The following is a 15,295-nucleotide window of genomic DNA, read 5'->3' as shown; positions in this document are numbered from 1 at the left end:
AGAATATGATGCTTTCTAGCATTCAAAAGCTAGAATCCAAGCCATATTGTATAGGATAGGTCTAACCCACAACCCAACTCATTTGGCAATGCTTTTTTTCCTAATTGAGATATATAGTCCAGCATGAATGAAATAATTCTGTAGTTAAAGAGGACTTTAAAAAGGTTTTTATTTTTTTTTTCCAACAGATGTCTCAAATTCATTTTATAGTAGTAAAAGTCTGATTAGAGGATGATATCATTGTTTGGAGTAACTTCATTCCATCGTCAGATGAGCAAAGCTAATAGAGAAGAGTAGCAGTGTTCTCAGCTGAAGTTAATACTTCTAGCACTGAGTGTTAAGACAGGTAATATTCCCCTAATATTTACTTTGATATGTGCTTTCTGTCCATACACACATTAGTACCAGGACATCAGTCAATTAGTAAATTAAAAGAGAGACCTCTAAGGATATAATTAATATTTTAACATTAAAAAAATAAAATTGTTTGTTACATTGTTTTCTTTAATCTTAAGTTTTGTTGTTGGAAACTGAACCTAATGTCTCCAACAAACATTGCTCAAGACCTTGTGAAACTAATCACACTGCTATTCTGTAGGGGTTTCACAAAAATGAGAAAGTATTAGTCCAGTACAGAAAAGACACTAAAAATGGTACCTCCTCCCTCTTTATGCATCAAAACAACAGGGTAATTGAGCTTCAGAGCTGAAGCATTCACTGCGATTTCCCAAATGCTTCAAAAACATTTTGACAAGCACACCATGAACACGCCCTGCCCCACCAACCATGAAACCCAGGGCTCGTGTAGGACTTGGGGAGGGAGGTGAGCTTCCATATACCCTCTCCACACGTAGTCAGGACATTGCCAGGGTGCTCATCCAGAGCCAGAATCTAGGACTCGTTCTTGGATCCTATGGTTTAGATGCAGTCTGTGTTTCTCCGCTTCATAGACAAGAACAGCTGCTCACTCCTAGCCCATAGAGAAAACTCTGATCCGAGAAAATGAGCGAAATTCTATTCCGAGTATTGCTTTATCAATAAAATTTTCTGTTAATAACATTGGAACAGAAAAGATCTCATGGGTCACTGAGATGTGATTTCCTTTATCAGGGAAACAACATCACAAAATCTCTTTCATAGAATTATCGAGCATGGTCTTATAATAAGCTAAATTGTTTGTTGCCGCCACTCTTCCTGGGACACTTTTCCAGAATCCGTTTCTATTTTCTAGCTTTAATTTATACAGCCCTGGAGATTTTTATTACAAACAGTGATAAGCAAGCCAAAAAAGAGCTTAGTTTAATTCTTGAAACCAGCATGAGCAAAGAAGGAAAGTCATTAGCAGAATATATCTCTTGGGAAGTATGCAAGTAAGAATTCAAAGGTACAAGAGAAAACAAGCATCAGCTGTTCTCATATTGATCACTGACAGGTGTTAATTGAATTTTCTGGACCTACGTAAACTTTGATCTGGTTTGGTTTATGACCAGAAATATAGTCCTCGTATTGAGGATGCGGGAAGTTAAACTTCCAGTTCTCTTCTCTGTACCCTGCTGAGAAAGTGCACTTCAGCATTTATAGGGATCAAATAACTTAGTAATGTTTATGAGGACCATTACATACATTTTTAGATGGAATCCAGCCTAGAGAATGTTCTGATTACAAATGTTGTTTTTTATTTACAGTAGAAGGGGGCACACGTTTTCACAGATGAGAACTGTCCTTTGGTTAGCACCAATTCTAGCTGCATACCAGTAAGCATATAAAATCTCAAATTTAGGTTTAATTTCTGACTATGCAAGCGACTCAGTCTGTGTTCTCACACCAGACCCTATCCTCTTTCTGTCTCCGCTTCCTCATCTTTAAAATATGGGTAATAATACTTCTGCATCTTCTGCATCCCTCGAGTGCTTCTTAAGCTTAATTAATTCAACACTTACGAAGCGCTTTCTGATCCAGAGATGAAAGCGCTACACATATCCCAAAGACACAGTTTCAGAACGTTTCTAAGTAAATAAAGCTCTTATTTTTAATACAGAATTGGAATGACCTGGCCTCAAGTGATCTACTCTCATGGAAAAGGCACTGGGAGGCAGGTCCATGGCCAGCATTTTCTCCTGGGTCAGTAGTTCTCTCTTGCTTGGGAAATGTGAGAGCGTGGCTGCAGGCCAGCCCTCTGCTGCACAAGGGGAGGGAGTTGAAGCACCAGGCCTCTGGCCAGTGCTTGCCAACCAAAGCTGTGCTTTTCTCATGGAAAGTGAATGGGAAAATGCACACGTAAGCCAAGGGGTTTTGCTCAGCTGAGAGCTCTGCAGCTGTCCTGCTAGGAAATGAACACGACACAGGGCAGAGAGCTGTACAAGAGCTCAGGGGCCCCTTGTATCTTGAAGGAAGGGGAAACAGAGGTCAACAGCTCTGGCCAGTCTTGCACTTTCCCAGGGCCACAGCTCTGCAAATCAGATTGCTGCAGGGAAAACAGTTTTTGGAGCTGACACTTCACTGCAAGGCCAAAGATGGGAAGCCCAGTACCCAGACCAAGATTTTTCAGCTAGGTTATTGCCTGCTATTTTCAGCTGCATACGCATGTGGAGTAGGGAATGAATAAAAACTATCACTTCTTAGTCAGGAAGGGTCTATTACCCACTAAGCTGAAAGTAACCAGGGCAACTAGGATGCTATCATCCTGCAATACATTTGTTAACGTTGGCTTCGTTCCTATGCATTATGGTGAAAATTAACTGGAAGGTAGTTTTTGGCTAGCCACAAGTTTCTGAAAAATGGAAGAAGGCTTTCTCATGGAAAAAGGGTGATCAAGCAGTCTTGGGAAGCCCCAGGTCCATTTCTTACCTTACCAGCAGCATAAGTATTGTGTTTCCATAGAATGACTCACAGAAGCACAAAGCAGCTTGCATGGCATTGAGTCACTCCGTCTCCGCATCTCAGTGCCTGATGCGCAAAATAGGAGACAATAGCAAAGTGTCACAGGGACTGTGAGATAATCCCATGCTGGAGGAAAGGGATCCATATGTGTTACTAAAATAAGTGACAGCTTGGAGTAGGGCTATTCTGGGACAAGAGAGCTGTGCCAGCTTTGCATGCAACTGCCTCCATCACAGAGGAAGTCTATAAATTTGAAAAATGTGTACGCACATGCATACTCATCTGTATGTTATGTTTCTCAGGCAGATAATTTTGGTTTATCTTAGATCGCTGGGGTGATAGCATTCAGAAATTCTGGCAGCTACTGAACTGTACTTTTTAACGGCATAGATAGCGCTGTGAGAGAGTGTTGGATAGATCAAGAGTTACAGCATTATGGGCTGGTAGTCTTCGGGGTGAGGTACAGGGAATGAGGCATTGTTTTAGTGAGTACCTGGGGTGCCTGGTGTACCCTTGCTGTTCACACAGCCAGGGGGAGTGAGGAGAACATCAGTGCCAGACACAGGATCAGAATGGCTTGGTGAAGAGCTGGCGATGGTGACAACACTCTCTCACTTCAGTCAGCTTCTAGTTGAGGCTCTGAACACTGGACTTCACTACCACATGTACCTTTTGTTGGCTTAAGCCCTTCTGCAGATCTAACATTTTATGCCTACCTATGAAAGATAAAAGCTTTGAAATATATAGCTATGAAACAAAGAGCATTTGGGGCATGTAAATTGCTGATGGCTGTATGCCATAATTAAGGTCTGCACAATCTCATTTTTCCTTGTAATGTATATCCATGCCCCAGCCTGTGCCATAATCCAAGTCGTATGGAGAAAGAAGCCACCAGACAGGATCACCTGAACTTGTAAACAGACTTTCATCAACTGGAGATGAGAGCGGGACACAAGAGTTGCTAAATATACGTGTCTGGCACTCAGTATCTAGGAATGGTTGAGATGTTTATTGAGATACAAACCTGGCAATTGGGCTTGTGTTCTGACAATAGGGATCCAGGTCTGATTTGATCAAGCAACCCAGAGTTTCACCTTATAAACTGGTCTTTGCTATCTAGCAATATTCAGGTATTCACACTCATACACCTATGCAACATTTCTTATTGCTGTTTGAATTAGAAATGTCACAGTGATGTTCACTGTGTTCACTGCCCCCTAAATCCATGAACAGATGCAGAAATTAGAGGATGCTGACAAATCAACATACTTTTCAAAATATCAAAAACATTAATGCGTGTTAAACTGCTTTACATCTTCCAAATTATTTGCTCTTATTTATGGATAATTCCTATACTTCCACACCAGTAAATACAATATATATGTACATGAAAGGTGATTTATTAGATTGAATTACTACAGTCACCATGATTTTCATCCAGGGCTTAACTCCGACAGGTGCTGAGCACCACAGTCTGGTGTAACAAGACACTGAAATAAACACTTGAAGAGAATGAATGTGCTCACATATGCCAGTGCAATATAGATTAAAATCAGGGACAGTTGGGATGGATCATTGTACTGGGCATAAATTGCAGGGTTTTGATCATGGGAGACTGCAGAGGTGACTTCTGCAAGAGTGGTGAGGTGTTGCAACAGGCTGCCCAGGGAGGTGTGAGTCACTGTCCCTGGAGGTATTCAAGAACTCTGTGGATGTGGCACTGAAGGATGTGATCAGTTGGAATAGTGGAGATGGGTTGGATTGGGTGACCTTAGTGGTCTTTTCCAACCTTAATGATTCTATCATTCTATGATATGTGTGGGTGGAGATGCAGGGCTTCATTAGGCTAGTCATGGCCACATCTGCAATGACTCTGAAATAGACAGCCCTGATCCACCATGTTTCAAAAGAGAGCCAACGAGAGGACTTCCTATCACCAAACAAGGAGGGATGCCAGAGAAGAAGGGATGTCAAAGCAGCAGGAGCAGAGCAAGAAGAGATGTAGATGGCAAGAGTGACAACAGAGCAGGGAAGACGAGTCCATAGTGGAGTGCAATCAAGGCCAGTTGAGGAGATGGTCAAGCAGGGATGAGAGCAGGCTTTAGATCAGGTTTGACTCTAAGGTGACAGTGACCCACGGAGGAAATTCATCAGAGCAGCTGAGTAACAAACAAGGAGAAGGAAAAGTAATAAGCATGCACTGACCCTGTCTCCTGCTACGTCTATGGTCCCACCAAAGGAATGGGATATAAAATGTGGTAAGGGGACTGGAGACTGGGAGAGGGGAGGAGAGGGTTCACAGAGGCATGTGGTGCTTTTCCTGCTTGTTTGTGGTTTATAAATACTGCATTTATACATATCATAACAAGGAACCAAAGGTTCACATTAATTATTATGAAATAAACTCTGTGAATTCTCTAGCCCAAGATATTTTTTGTTTGTAACACTAGGATAACTAAAGAATCAACTCAGACTTTTACTCTCAAACTGAAACTATCTCCAGCTCAGTGAAAAGAAGAAACTTTCCTTTCTGTTATCTTCATGCTTCCACCATGCTTACTGCAGATCCAAGCAGGCCTGCATTTTATGGATTGGACAATGCCCAACAAGTATGGGAATTAAAAGATAATAATGTGCTAAAACACAGACTGCCAGAGCTAGACACAGGGGACATGTAATGTTTTTTCCTGACTGTCCAGCTGCTTTGAATTCAGCTGAAACACAGTATCTTTCTGAGAAACCCAGTAAAATGGCTTGTAGCAAACAAGCTTGGCCCACCTGCTGCTTGCTCAAGACTTGGCCAGATGAGGACAGGGATAAGGGATGATGGCACTTTCTGAGGAGGGGGCCATGTTGCTTCTCATCACAAGAAATGGAAGAAATGGTGGGATGTGGGGGGCTGGGGGGCCTGTGCTGATTCTCAGATTCTGCTGGGCCTCCCCCAGGCTCTCATCACCGGGCTCTTGCAAGAGCTAGAGCCAGACAAGCATGGAAAGCATAGTGTTTCTCCTCTTCTTCAACTTCATTTCCCTTAGAACAACAGGAGCTCCCCATGACCAGACTGAGCAGCCCAAAAGCAATGAGAGGTCTGAGAACAGCCCTGTTTGTTGTCAAGCACTCAGAACAGTTAGATAGGCCTTGGAGCCTTCCATTTTTTCCATCCTAAACACCAACGTATTGCAAGTGCTAAAGGCAGAAAACTCCTGTGGTTGGTTTACAGGCAAACTATTGCTAATTCACAAAGGGTGCCCAGTGTTTAACTCTGATTGCCTACCAGTTGATCCACACAGCTCTATACAGAACAAATACTGGGACACACATTATGTGTGCATAATTAAAAATCAGCAAGGCTGAGATATGCAGATCCTCTTTATCTCAGTAACTGCCTTTCACATCACAGTGACCTGAATATATTTATATCAGCTGCATATACCAGCTGATGTGCAGTCTCCAGGTAGACTGCCTCTCAGAGCACTGATAATAGAACATAATCAAGAAGACATCAGACCTTAACTCATCTTCTCCAAAGCATGGAAACACACAAGCTCATTTATATAATAAAATCTTCTCCTTTTTAATACGGTCTCTTTGTTAGGCATGTTGAGTCTAGTATACCCACGTCCTCTTTAACTTTACTGGCTTATTTGTTTTGTGCAAAGTAGCACAGCACAGCTGTTCTTTATGGACTGAAACTTCTACCTGGCACTGAAATGATCCTTGGCTTTATTTTAAAAGCTGTAGAAAACCTCAACCTGTGATTATTTTTTTAGCTTTAAAAATGACTTTTGTTTTCACATGCCTTTAGTGCTCTTTAATTGTGCTAGGGATTTAGCTGTATAATTTCCCTGTGTTGATCTGGAAACTACTCTTTCTGCCACAAGATCCATGTGTGTGCTTGCAGCGTGGAAAGTTCCAGTTTGTGATTCAAAATCTGCCATTCAATTAGATATGGACATTTTGACTTCAGTCTGGCAAAAACACCACAGTGATTTCCCAACATCACAGATGCTTTATCTGCACACAAACCCTCCAGATGCTCGTGCTGTCACATACATACTTTTGAAGGCTGTCCAGCAATGCTCCAAGATCCTAAAAGCTTTTACAAAATCAAGCTCAACTGCACTCATCAGCAGAGAAATCACACTGAAATATGATGAGAGTGAGGACGCTGCAATGAAAGCAATGCCCACGATGGGTAGGCATTAGCAGAAGCTGAGAACCTCTGGACAGTTAGCTCAGGGTGAAAAGGGACTTCCATTGGTCCTAACTGTTTTACTCTTCAGTCCAACAACCATCATTTGATTTTAAAGAAAGACAAGAGTAGGTTCAAAGCACTTAGGGCCTGACTCAAAGTCCTGCAATCATAAAGAAAATACCACTGCTGTAGATGGTACCTGATATAGACCAGTGATGTTAGTGTCTTTGACAAAACATCACATAAAAGGACATAATAAAACTCAATATATTGTCAAATTTCAATTGGAAAACTGCGTTTTCTAATGCTTTATTTTTCATACCATTTAATACCATTGTTAATTTTGCTTGTAGCCCTTCCCGTTTGTTTCAAATTTTGCTGCTTAGGTCCATAACCAAGACCTTACAGAACAGAACATTACTATGCTCAGCTGAGAGAAATATTCATCACATGCACTCCCACAGCCTTGCCCAAATTTCACTCTATGTTTCTTTGGACCCCCTGAGAAAGACCACAGCCTCACTCTCTCTTTCCTCCTTACTCCTCTAAGTAAGGAGGAAAAAAGTGTTTGCTTATCACACTGAGTAAGACTCAAAAATAAAAATGTTGCCTACACTTACACATGGGAAATAGGCAGTCTCTACTGGGCCTTCTCTGCAAAGAAAGACCAAACCAAACAGATTTTCCCCTGCAGCAACAGAAATGACTGCCAAAGTGTCCCCACAGAGACTGCCCCTCCATTTAAGTCATCTTCCAGTAGAGGAATGGAGCAGCCCATTGCCCTACTCAGTGCCAGCTAGACTGACATAGATTTTCTTTTTCCGCTCATCATTTTCTAAGTTCTTTTTCTGTCAGTGAAAAGGACTCAGGAGCATTCTCCAGGCTGTCAGTAAAGGAGGGTGGGGTTTCTGTGAAAAAGAAGTGATGAGCAATCAGAATCAGCCAAATCACTTAAGAGCAGCATTTGGAGGGGTTTAGGGAATTATGAGAGGTTTGTTTCAAAATTTCTTTCGATGCAGTATGTTGAGAGAGAAATAATATCTGGTGGAAATACCAATTCAGCAAAGCCTTAAGTGGGTACTTAATGTAAAGTTAAATATAACATTAAAATTAATTGAAGACAAATATAATTCACAAAATTCCCAGGAGTCTTTTCCCCTATTTCTTTGCATGGATTTATTGCTTACCTGACATAAGAAACCACCACACTGAATCAAGTCCCATTTTTTCCCTTCCAGGAATGGGTCAGAATCTATTTTTTCCCCCCAGAAAAAAAATGCTTTAGGAAAAAAAAAATCATCCCCCGCCTCCTGCTTATGTACAAGATGTAGAAAGGAGTATGTATAAGGGATTATACCATGGATTTAACAGATACTCATAATTACATAAGTGTTTTCCTGAATCAGAATTTGGAAAAGAAACTGGAACAAGCAGCAGAATGCTAATTATAGCATACTGAAGTCACTGAAGTTGGCCTGGCACTACCATGGCTGAATTTGATCTGGCATGAGCACATGTTGAGTTTTTGTTTTAAAAGCAGACGGGTACAGAGCATCAAAAGGAGAAAACTAGTATTCTTCAATATATTGTCATCTCAGAACACTGCTCAGGTTCTGAAGTAATAAGTTTGATACAATCTCTCAAATTCATCTATGCCACCATGTATTCTGTATGCACACGGAAAAAAAAAATGTTCCAAAGCAAGAATAATAAATTTTGGATCTGAAAAATTTTAGATCCCAGGAGAGTAGCTATGCATGCAGATATGAGGTAGAACAGAGAGAATGGTAACCTCATCAACCTCAAATGAGTCCAAAGGTGGGAAATCTTTTCTTTGCTGAGTGTCAGACACCCTTCTAGCCCAGTAGCATTCACCTAAAAGTAAAGCAAAATCAAATCCACAACATGAAATTATGACACGGGTCACAGCCACCAACAGCCCTTCCCTGCCCTAAACTAAACTTGGTGGAACATGAATCTTATCACAGAATCATAGAACTGTTTGAGTTGGAAGGGATCCTTAAAGGCCATCTAGTTCACACCCCCTGCAATGAACAGGGACACCCACAGCTACATCAGGTTGCTCAGAGCCCCTCCTGCCTGACCTTGAGTGTCACCATGGATGGGGCATCCACTGCCTCTCTGGGTAAACCTGTGGGCAACCCATGCCAGTGTCTCACCACCCTTATCATAAGAAACTTCTTACCTATGTCCAGTCTAAATCTCCTCTCTTTAAGCCTGAAACCATTTCCCCATATCCTATCCTCATATCCTATCACAACAGGCTAAAGAGCCTCTCTCTTTCTTATAGCCCCACTTTAAACACCAAAAGGTATCTACGTAAAGCTTAATGCACACATACTGCACACTGTGAAAACCAATTTCCATAGTAGCGCACTACAGACTATGAAATGGCCCACTCTTTTATAAGTACTGTACTGTTCACAGCCTTGTTCATGGAATGCACTGTGCAAAGTCTTTTGGCAGAGTTTAAAAAAGAAGAAAGCGTGATTTAACTAACATAAGGACTTCAGAATGATAGACAAGATTTGTTCCATTCTTCTGATGTAATTCCTTTATTTGCCCTACTTACAAAGTTGGAAGAATAATGCTCATTCTTCCCTTCTACTTCAGTAGGCTGCTATGTACCATACATACAGTACACTCAATATGCAAAGCAGTATTCAACTGTGATATTTGGTATCATATTCAGTAATCGGAAAATTATGTTCCTTTAAATTCCAACTAGCTTTATTGGAAAATTATTTGCTTCAGAAAAATTGTGTCTGGCACTTTGAAAAACTGTATTGTGTGATAACTTTGTTTTAGCCTTTTATTGGTTTGTTAAGCCATTTCATATAGTATTAATGATGCAAAACATCTTGTTTAATGCTTTGATGCTGCCTGACATGTTATTGCCCTGGTCTGAAAGATAAAGCACTTTTAATACCTCTCCTTCAAAAAACATTATCACTATTTAATTTTTATTACATAAGTTTCAAAAAAATGCTGTCTCAGAACAAGTAATTTACAGATTAACTCATACTGCAACAGCTTCTAAACATCTCCACATTGTTCCAGAGCATTGGCCCAAGACATCGCAGCACGAACTTTACAAGCTCTCATGTTTGGGACAAGTACTGTGATCTATCCACACCACAATGTCTCTCTTCAACAGCCAAGCAGAATACAGTACAACACAGTATCACCACAGCATCAGCACACTGGAATGCTGAATTTCTTTACAGAAGAATGTTCTAGGCAGAAGTTTTCCAATAAAAGAGACAGCGTAATTTTGGGGGGTAACCCTTACTGTAACAAAGCTCCTTGTTCAGTGTCAAGAGAAAGTGACATTTCTGATTCTGACAGAACTCTTGACTGTAAAAACAGGGGCTGGAGCAAGTGGCAGAGGCTAGCTGAGCTGCTTTGGGGAAATACTGCAATGCTTTCTTACAACGGCAACTGGTGGGACACCAGTGGGACCACCCTGAGATCTCAGCAACATTTTCCCAACCAGAGCTGCCAATGAATGTAGCCCTGTATTTCTTACTGGAGGTCAGAGAAAGAATGAGAATAAGTAAAACACCCAGAATTCCTGCATGGTGGCATACAAGCATACGAGAGGTACTGCACTTGATGTACTTGAAGCTCCCAAACCACATCTCACTAATACACTTACTTCAACTAGAAATTTCCTCTTCCTTGAGTAGTTCTTCAATTCCAGCAGGTAATTACAAAACCTCTTTGGCACCAGAACTGCTGTGATGCACTGCAAATCCATGTATTCCTTTTGGACAGATGTCTATGGCATCACAGTCCCAGCTCAGGTTTAACATTCCTGCTGATGCTTCTATATTGTTCCTAGAGAATGTAGCAGCACTTTGGGCTTCATTTAGATTTTGAATACAAGGAGGTAAATATTTTTACATGCTCCAAGAGCAGACAATACAGAGATCCATGAGAAAAACAAACAAGCAAACAAACCAACACTGAATTCTGCAAATGCACACTAGACATGGTTACATGATTAATATACATAAAAATAGTACATAGGACCTGTATAGTAGGGCCTTTAGAAGGTAACTGTCTATCAGAAAGACCTTTGTTCTCATAGGTTTTATTATGTTTATCTTTTCTAAGAAATAAGCAAAATTATATTAATCAATCTAGAGTATTTGTTTACACATCTCCAAAATAGTAGTTTTGTTTTTTTTTAATCAATTTTCTCCACCATTCCAGATTATTCAGATTATTATCTAGATTGTGAGAATTGTTCCACCAGTTCTTAGCAGAATTGTTCACCTCAAGGCTGTTTCTTTCTGCATGATCTCTAGCTTGTGTTAGGATATTATATGAAAGACATTTTTATGTGACGTTTCATAGAGGCTTATCTTTATATTTCATTTCAAGACACTTCATTCAAATCAGTTGAGATTATCCATCTCACCCCAAATCCACAATGGCTAGGAACGCTTCTTCACAGAGCTGGTCAAGCAAAGCCCTCCATTTGCTATTTTTAAGACTGCTTCCTTGTTTACATCGGAGAACCTCTTTGACCAATTTGTTTCTTTCATCTTCTCATAAGCTTTTTCTCTTCCCAGAGGAAGGAAAGCTCCTTTGGCTTGAGCTCCAGTGCAATGGAGATAGTGCAAAGAAGGGCAGGGAATGCGGAATTCTTCTGGCAACAGCAGCAGCTGGATTAAATTCATGGCCTCTCAGCTTCAATGTAAGGCAAAGAGATGCAGTACAGCCTGAGCTCACCGAATGCTATCAGGTCACTGAAATGGGAGGACTTCTGTTGCCCCATGTCCACCTACGCATCCTTGCCTCTTCCCCTACCCTAGCTTTGATGCTCATCTCACTTCTCAACAAGTCAGTTCAGCTTTCTGAAGTTCAGGAAAACAAGCTCTGCAAAAAATAGCTTTCTGCAGAGCTAAGAGATGGGTTAAAGTAACAACACAGTGACTGCCATCCACATCAGTGATGCTTTTAGTCACTGTTTACCAGAAAGGCTTGGTAGTGGGGCAGAACTAGGCCCTACAGGAGGGACACCAAACAAAGCGCCCTTGAGAGGCTGTGTTTTGTTTAACTTTTGGTTTGAGAACAAATCCGTAGAGAGTGCAGCTGTATTTTCGACCACAAGATGGTGCCAAAAGTGTTCACTATGAAGTGATGCTTATTGAAACCATCCCCCAAAGTCTGCTGACAAATCTGCTTTGCTTAAATCCCTACTGCTAAAAGTAAGAAACTATGAATGAAGATTTAATGACCAAATCAAGTATAATTCACATGCATCATGAACATGAACATGTATCACATTCTCTCCACAGTCTCAGGAAAATCCTGTTGTTTTTTTTCTCCCAGGCTTCCTTCCTCTTAAGTGCAATAGCCTCAATCTGTAGAAGCTGTGTACATTTAATTACATCATGCATCTTTGAAACCATACTCTCTGCCTACCCTCAATGCCACTGTCGCACATTCAAGTGTGTTTTGATTACGCTGATTTCATTAAAATATAATGAGTAATGAGACTCTGAAACTACTGAAATGAAGTATCTCTTTGGCGGGCATTACACATGACCATCTTCCTCAGGCCTGTTAAGTGAAAAAGATATTCTTGCCAGTTTGCAGCACTGTGTACGGGAACAACATGTTTGTAAAATACATTTCTTAAAATCACCCATGGTCACTGAATGCAGACAGATCACTCAGAAGGCTGCACAGGCCAAAGTACAGGGGAGAGAGGCAAAGCCCTTCTCCATGTCAGCTGCCTCACTGATACCTTATTCCAGCCATTAACACTGTTCAGGCTGCAAACACCACACCGTGAGCACTGCCCTCTATGGCATGCTGACCTCCAGTGAGCCTTAAGGTCCTGGCGAAGCAGTAAACAAAGTTGTGGAGAGAACTGCTATGAAAACATGGAAAAGTACGTTGTTATATGAAGAACATATATGATCTAGCAAAAAGAACAGTAAAATAGGCTTCTTGTGCATATTTTGTGGCTCAGTCCCACATGTGAGAATGCTAGTAATCACTTTTAAAGCAACAAAGTCAGCTATGGACTGACAGAAGACAAAGGCACTTTTCTTTCATAAATATGTTTGGAAAACACCTCCATTTTTTAGAGAGGGCAGCATTTACACTTTTCATATGATTTCAGTCTTCAGGAAATCAGTTCTGATGCAGCCTAAGTCTTAGCTCATTAACAAAGGGTGTTTTATTTCTCCCGAGCCCTTTAGAAATTGACATGCCACTGATTAATTTAGTCTTGGTGACCACTGTGGCAGGAATGCAGTTTCTGCTCACGTAGATAGAATCGGCAAACAGGGACAGGAGAGCTGAAACCACAAAGTAATTCAGTGGCAGGGGCTAACAGCTCTTCACTTGAGACTCATTGCTTGCAAGCAGTGTAAATGGACAGCCAAGATAGGCACATGTGCTTCTAATCAATCATCTCACCTCCTGGCCTTCCAGCATGTCATCAGTCCCAAAACTGCCTGTCAGGCTCTTGGACCTGTTCCGTTTCCTCAACACTCAGGCCAGGGGATGTCCAACCATCCTGTGTTAAGCACATGTTCTGTTGGCACGCCAAGATGAGAAAGTGCCACAGAAGACAGTGTTTTATGTTCTCAATTTTATTTTAAAAGTTTATGCTTCATTTTTGTGCATAAATTTTCTATGACAGTGTAATGGCTGGTACCAAAGGGAATGATTCTGGACCTGGTAGCTCTAAATCACAGAATCATAGAATGACCTGGGTTGAAAAGGATCACAATGATCATCTAGCTTCAATCCCCCTGCTATGTGCAGGGTCAGCAACCACCAGACCAGGCTGCCCAGAGCCACATCCAGCCTGGCCTTGAATGCCTCCAGGGAACGGTCATCTGGTGCCAGGAATTAATTCTCTCCTGCAGAGTATGACTGGCCTGGTGTCTGCAATAGTTATGCAAATATTCCTCAGTTACAGCAGGATTTGGGAAATGATGGTTGAGAGGATTACTTCTGCTAGCAACCACGCAAGCGATACGACAAACCCAAATGATGAAGCAACAGTCCAGTACAGACAAATGGCTGGCTCTTTGACTTAGTCCTCTTCTCACACTCCCTCTTCTACCATCATTTCATCTTCAGTGCCGTTAGTATAGACAGAGCTCGAGGCAAAGGCAGCATCTAAACACCACATGAGCAATTGCCGCCGCAGACGTTTTCTGCACAGCACAGTGCTAACACAGGCAGTCAATTCTGCTATTTTGCCTACAGCTGGCACTTTGATTTTGTGACTGCTGCTACCAGTATATGGCTTAATAAATATTATTTCTGACCTAATGTGCATGTTGTCTCATTTTATTACCTTTTTTTTTTTTTTTTTTTTTTTTTTTACTCGCCCTGAGCTCCAAAGGAAATCAGTTCAATAGAGTCATGTTACTGCGTGTAGATCTGGTCACAAATACTGCTCACAGGGCTACAAAACCCACTGTTTGCATAGCACAGCTGGGATCTAAGTGAAGCCAGGAGAAAACAGCGAGAGCTCTGGCAGCCTGTAAAGCAGTGGTGTGATGTGCTGATACCAGTGGGCACCCGAGAGCACTGAGCAGGGTTACAGGGACCTAACGGCTCCATAATGAAACACGTTGCTTCTACGCACCTCTTCCTCACAGGAAAAAAAAAAAAAACAAAACCAAAAAACACACGCAAAAAAAAAAAAAACAGGAACTGGAAAACACAAGAGAGAAGAGAGATTTGGTCGTAAGCTTGGTTTCTCGTGCGATTTCAGAAAGCAATTCAAAGTAGCAGAAAAGGAACGTAAGAAACACCCAAATGAAGCCCTCTGATTCAAATTATTTCATAGCATCACAGAATGGCCAGGGTTGGAAGGGACCTCAAGGATCACGACGTTCCAACCCCCCTGCCACATGCAGGGCCACCAACCTCCCCATTTAACACTAGACCAGGCTGCCCAGGGCCCCATCCAAACTGGCCTTGAACACATAACTTCATTAAAGCAGCCCTATTCGCCCCACCCCCTCACAATTGCAACCAACGCTCCCTACTTGCCTATCTCGACCTACCCCACACCAGCATACGCCCCACAGCCGCGGAGCCTTGACACGGAGCCCTCGCTCCCTGACTGGCTTGTTCAGCTGTCAATCAGAGCTTATTCCCACCCCCTACGCAGAGCCCGCCCTCCAGGTTCGCAACTCCTTCCAAATCAGTCAG

The 15,295-nt window shown here is 41.7% G+C and overlaps 1 long non-coding RNA gene across 2 annotated transcripts in view; it reads right to left on the bottom strand.

The window, feature by feature from the left end:
- Positions 1-15,189, bottom strand: part of LOC149919965 (uncharacterized) — a 38,485-nt gene extending 23,296 nt beyond the window's left edge. For both annotated transcript variants that reach the window (XR_016459650.1, XR_016459649.1), the window contains exon 1: positions 15,148-15,189. This is a non-coding gene — a long non-coding RNA (uncharacterized LOC149919965). The remainder of the gene's footprint in view (positions 1-15,147) is intronic.
- Positions 15,190-15,295: the final 106 nt, after the last annotated feature.

The sequence above is a fragment of the Phasianus colchicus genome, chromosome 1 (genome assembly GCF_987193195.1).
Source record: "Phasianus colchicus chromosome 1, bPhaCol1.hap1.1, whole genome shotgun sequence".
In the NCBI taxonomy this organism is placed as follows: Eukaryota; Metazoa; Chordata; class Aves; order Galliformes; family Phasianidae; genus Phasianus; species Phasianus colchicus.
The sequence above is the reverse complement of the archived record's forward strand: the minus strand, read 5'-3'. Positions and strand labels throughout refer to the sequence as shown.